Source organism: Crotalus tigris, unplaced genomic scaffold (genome assembly GCF_016545835.1).
Source record: "Crotalus tigris isolate CLP2741 ecotype Arizona unplaced genomic scaffold, ASM1654583v1 scf7180000019173.45859301935:6455823, whole genome shotgun sequence".
NCBI classification, from domain to species: domain Eukaryota; kingdom Metazoa; phylum Chordata; class Lepidosauria; order Squamata; family Viperidae; genus Crotalus; species Crotalus tigris.
In genome coordinates this window covers 1-6,053 of record NW_024097414.1, presented here as the reverse complement: position 1 = coordinate 6,053, position 6,053 = coordinate 1, and the positions used below count along the sequence as shown (strand labels likewise).

The 6,053-nt window shown below is 44.9% G+C and overlaps 1 long non-coding RNA gene across 1 annotated transcript; it reads left to right on the top strand.

Annotated features, from left to right (window-relative positions):
* Nucleotides 1-1,608: 1,608 nt before the first annotated feature.
* Nucleotides 1,609-4,722, top strand: LOC120315819. Its single transcript, XR_005558787.1, has 3 exons — nucleotides 1,609-1,749; nucleotides 3,191-3,321; nucleotides 4,245-4,722. It is a non-coding gene; the product is annotated as an uncharacterized LOC120315819 (long non-coding RNA).
* The last annotated feature ends 1,331 nt before the right edge of the window (nucleotides 4,723-6,053 follow it).

Below are 6,053 nucleotides of genomic sequence, written 5' to 3'. Positions count from 1 at the left end.
GGTTTTAGCCCTGACATGCGTGGAGCCAGGAAGATTAAGCTAAACTGTGGCATACTCAGCCATGCTCTGTAGTTCAATGGCTTTGCTTTAGGCAGTGCTCGACTTTTATCTGTATTTATGACGGCCACAGAATGGGTGCTTTACCTCCCATAAAGCACGCACACAATCTTCAGCCTTTGTAAATGGTCACACACAAACATACCCATGATCGCATGACTGCATGTTGGGTGCTTGGCAGCTGGTCCTCTTTATGACCACAAACATTCTGCAGTCATATGACTCATGTTTTTGCCAGTTTCCAGCAAAAGCACCCATTGAAATGAATGGATTTGCACTTAACGGCCACACTGTTCACTTAATGACTGCCATGACAGAACTCAAAGTAGATAGATAGATAGATAGATAGATAAACCTTTATTGTCATTTTTCCCCCCTTTGGACACAACGGCACACATTAAAAATGAAATGTAGTTGCTCTCAAGTGTCAACTTTCAGTTCCATGAGTCCCTCAACTTAAGATCAAGGACTGTTTTTTCTGGTTCTAATTGTGGTCATAAGTTGAGCACCGCTGGTATAAACCACAATGGCTGGGTCCGTGCAAGATTAAATCACAAGCCAGTTCTGTAATGGCTTGGCTGCAACTGAGTGTAATGTGAGCAGATGATGGGTACTGCTCAGTGGGACATATAAAGCAATATATAGGATATACTGCCCTCTATATGACTTATTACAGGATTAGTGGGGAATATTGTATACTGCAATATAATGGACTACACTGGACATACGGCAGCCTGGAGTGTTTACAATAACCCAAGTGGGCAACCAAGGCATTGTATGTCCTTTATGAATGGCCTCTAAGCCAGATGGATAACATACACATCTAATAAACGATGCATGCGTTTCTTTGTTTTCCACTGTTGAGATTCCAGTACCTTAGAGAGCCACTTAGGATGTGCTGTATAGGATATTGCACAATAAATCCATTAATCGCGCTATGGTGCCTGCACTACAGCACTCATATTGCACTGCCCCATTGGCTCATTGGGATATTCCAGACCCAAATGGGGCAATATATTGAAAGTACAGAATACACTGACCCGGATGGTTCCGTTCACACATTCCAGGCTCCATAGAGAAAATGTAGCAATATACCATTCTTTTATCATACGAAATGGGAGATTATGTTTAATTATGGCACATGCTGCCCCTGGTGGCTCATAGATGTAACTGCAGGTTCCATGGGGAACAGTAAAGCAAACTCCTCTATTGTGGGCAAAATAGGATGAAAGTGTATTATTTAGGTGCATTCATCGCCTTGAGTTATTTATTAAAAAAAAAAATAACGAAATTGCGATTAAAAATCAAAGTCAAGGCTGCTGCAAGGCTTGGGTTTTAGTGTGGAAAATTGGAAAAAAAAATGCATGGAGCGTTTCCTGCGTTTTGCCCCTGGCGGCTGACGGAAGTACTTGCAGGCCCATCTATCTTGGAGGACCAGGTCCTCTCTATGACCCGATACCTTTTGTTTGTTTGTTTGTTTGTTTCCCTCTGGGAATTCTAAGCAAGTTTTCACACACTGCGGGGGGGGCGTGTCCAGGAAAGGAAGGGGGTGTGGCCACGCACCGGAAATCTGGAAATCTGCGAAAGCGAAAGCGATGCCGCCATGAAATCCGGCGGAGCGGCTGGGAAGTGGCGGCCGCGGGCCTAGGAGGGCGACGCGGCCGCCAAGAGGAGCCGCGGGCCCGGCACCGGGTGGGTAGGCAGGCGGAGTACGCGCCTCCCGTCTTCCCTTGCCCGGTTCTTAGGCTTCTGGATAGGCCGGAGCCCCCGGACCCATACGCCTCTCGGTGTTGCCATGGGATATGGGGAGATGACTGGGGAATTCTGGGAGTTGAAGTCCACACACCCTCACGTTGCCAGGGTTGGAAACATTGACCTAGACCAGGGGTCTTCCAACTTGGCCCTTTTATGACTTGTGGACTTCAACTCCCAGAAGGCTGGGGAATTCTGGGAGTTGAAGTCCACAAGTCATAAAAGGGCCAAGTTCGAAGATTCCTGTTCTGGTTAGTACAGTGTTTCTCAACCTTGACAATTTTAAGGCATGTGGACTTCAACTCCCAGAATTCCACAGCCAGCATTGCTAGCTGTGGACTTCTGGGAGTTGAAGTCCACATGCCTTAAAATTGTCAAGGTTGAGAAACACTGGGTTAGTAAAAGAGTTAAAGTATGTGGACAATGGTCACCTGCAGATCTCCAGATCTAATTAAGCCCTTCCTTTGCTTAACCATAGTTTATTTGCATGAAGTACAGTTGTTTGGCTCTGCGAAAGATATTAAGCAAAATTCAGGCAAACTAGCACATTTGTTTTGTATCAAATATGTATTTCTCTATGTATTAAGGCCTACTGAAGCCCGGTTTTGTCATATCTTTTTATAGAAAGCCCATGAACACAAAGGTTTCTCTGGAAATGCTTTTTCACCACTAGAGATTGTGTATTAGTTATTATAAATAGAAATATAGAATTCTTCATTGTCTCGGTGTGATTGGATACACAAGGAATTTGTTTCTGGTACATAAGCTCTCGGTTGTACATGCAAACAACAAGTGATAAATCATAATTATAGAATACAATCATAAATCATAAGATACAATACTCAGTGATGGTCATAGAATACTAAATAAAGCAATCTACATAAGTCATAAGATATAAACAACAAGTTATAGTCATGGTAAAGGAATAGGTAATAGGAAATAAATAGCAAATTAATTTGTGAAGGTGGAAAATATTTGTAGGTCAAGATAGGATTATTTTCTTGATGTTTTCAGGTTTGCTTGCCTTCTGCAGATGTTTCAGGCTTGATCATGAAAAAGAGAAGCAGGCTTAGAGAACACCAAGAACAGAACAGATGTAATTTGTGGTTATTTTGAAGTAAAGAACCTTGGGACATTTTTTTTTTATAAGCGGGTGTCTTTATAGCCTTCCTTTTTATTTTCTGTTATATGGACTTCTTTTTTCTCCACCCTAATAAAACAAAAGTTAGGTGATTAAAGACTTCTAAGAATTTCACTGCAGCATTCAGCCAGTATATATTAAAATCTACTTTTTTTTCCCTGGGCACATTCAGCTTTCTGGTATGCATCAGTTTACTTAGGGATCTGACCACCCTGTTATTTTCTTGGTGACTTTTTCCAGGATGGGCAATTTTTGTCCCCAATGTGGACAGAAAGTTGAAGAAATGTTTCACTTCTGTCCTGCCTGCGGAGGCCGGCTTCCGGTTCAAGAAGAAGAACCAATGCAGATCACCCCATCTCCTTCTCTGAATGGTGTGTGAAATTCATTAAACGCGGTTAGTTGCAGGCTGAGAAATCTCGCTGGTCTGAATATCGGCTAAAATGAGGTCACTCGCCCTTCCTCTAGAGATGCCCATCAGGTATGCCATGACATCATGGCATAAATCTCACTTAATATGGGCAGTTCTCGACTTACAGCCACAATTCAGCCCCAAATCTCAGGTATTAAGCTCAGTGTTCTTAGCATGACCTATACCAGAGGCCCCCAACCTTTTGGGCACCGGGGACCGGTTAACGTGGAGAAAGGCTTTTCCACGGACTGGAAAGTGCATGGTTTTGTGTGCTGCCTGCATCTGGGGCTTTGGGGCTTTGCTTGTTTGCATGGACCGGTTGCTGGCATGCTGTGGCCCGCTACTGGTCCACGGACCGGGGGTTGGAGAACCCTGACCTATACTACTTGCAGCAAGCTTCTAGGTAGTGTTTTAACTGCATTCTGTGCATCTCCCTGTAGTTTCTCTGACTTCCTTGTCAAATGTGTAGGTCTTGTTCTGATCTAGCTAAGCTGCTGGCAGCTGCCTGTCCTGAATTTCTATGCAAACAAGATGAAAGCAGGCTGAAAAGAGTTGAAAAGAATATGTTGCTTTGTAAATGAAGTGCTTTCAGAGTTGGAGCCTCAGGCCCTCACAATCACTCATACCTTGTGCTTGCTGCGATGTGCAGACAGACGAATGACCCCTTTACTACCCATAGTTGCTCAGGTCTGCTGCGTTTTTCTAGTTTGGGGCTTAGCTGTGACTCTTTTGACTACTCCAATGGCATCTTCTCATATCTTCCTCAGAATTAAATTGGGATGTCCAGGCTGAGCTGCCACAATCTTGAGTGTACTTTTGAACAGACAAATCCATCTTCAGTTGTTTCCCCATTCTTACACCCTAAGCAGTTTATTTTTCTTGCAGATGAGGAGGAATCTGTGAAAAAAAACCCAACAAATGTTCCCTGGTTTGGCAGGTGAGTAGTATTTACGGTCTAACTGAGGCATTTGGTGATTCCCAGCGTCACTAAGAATGTCCTGGTTTTTATTATGCCCCCTTAGCGACAGGACAGAGAAACATCTTCAGGAACTGAACTGTGGGTGCTCTGTACAATTGTCCCTTCAGAGCACCCCTCCTCTTTAATTCAAAAAGTGGGAGAGGTCAGGACTCACTCTAAAGGGTTACTTCAACCCTCAGGGCTTCACCAGTAAGCCACGGGCAAGGAAAGAGGAATTATCTGCATTACGCAAGCTTCCAGTCCATGCAATGCAACCCTCGATACGTAGGCTGGCTCAGAATCTCTCCTGCCTCTCTCTGTGTCCTTCTAGGGCACGGCAAAGGAGCGGAGCTTTGGCGAGGTGAAGTTCAAGCAGTGAGCATTTTAAGAAACACGGCACTGAGCGTTATTGGGATCTAGGCTCCGAGCGAGTCAGTCCTAGAACCCGCAGACTGGCGGCCTTTTCTGAAGCCCCTTCTCACATTTCTGGGCGTTTGACATAACAGGGCAAGAAGTGAGCAGAAACATTAAGACTCTAAGCCCCGCCCCCGCGCCCCCCTCATTCCCACAAATTCCTCCCCGTACAATGCACACAATTAAAGGAAATATTTTTCAGATCCAAAGAACGGCTTTTGGTTTAAATGTTTGGCTTTGGACTAAGAGGACACGCGTGTGAGAGAGATCTTCAGCTTCCCCACTGCCACGAGTACACCTTCAGTCAGTCTTGGGGTTTTATCATTCCTGCCCTGCAGGAGGGCCAAGGAGAGGATATTAAAATGTCTGGCTCTAAAAAATGCTATTCTACTCTTAGGAAAGCTCAGGTCTTTCAGATACCTTGCTGGTCCCCACACACCCCATTTAATCCTTTTTGTTGCTGCAGAGAGACATTCTGTTAAGCTCTAGCTGGAGCTCCACGTCTCTTATTCCGTTGGTAGCCGCTTTGCTTGGGTTGGTCGTAGCCGAGGGATATTTAAAAACAGCGAGGAAAATGCACAGGAGGCCCGCTTAGGCTCCCATCGCCTATTTCCCGGGAGAGGAGAAGTTATTTATTGAGACTAAAGCGTTAAAGAAGGAATAGCGGCCACAAAAGGAAAGAAACCCTTTTAACATGATTTTAAGATGATTATTATTTTTTATTTATCTATTGAAGCTATTGCGTGCTATTAAGGGTCAAAAAACAGTGCAATCCATCCCGTGGTTGAAGCAGGCCCAGCAGCCATTACAAAACTTGTCAATGGCATTTTAAGGCTACTCTTTCTTATTAAAACCTTATTAATATTAATAGGGCATCCTAGTCCTCCTTAACTAGGTTGAAGGCTTTTGAAGCAGATTTCTTCTTCCGCGCCTGTGCCTTGCAGCAATCGGGCCTCCCCTGGCCCTGTTAATAAGGTTTTAATACCGTTAATAAAGACAGAGAATATCGTAATTTTAAAATGCCATTAAAAGCGTTTATTTCTTTTGCTGGCGGCAATACCCGTTTTTGACCACAGGAGGGCAGAGCTTTCCGTCCAGTAGCATTAACGTTGAGGCCTTTTGCCCAGCATCGGGACACCGAGAAGCTAAGCCGCAAAGCGCAGAGCGTCTCCACTCTATGCTCCTGCCAAAGGGACGGGCCGCTTCCCTCGGCCTTCGGCGCATGTCCGCCGGCGGGTTCTTCACCAGCAATCCAGCAATCTCCCAGAGGCCTGCTCGGCAATTGGGGGCCGACTTCCGGCCCTTCGTTCTTAATCGTTCCC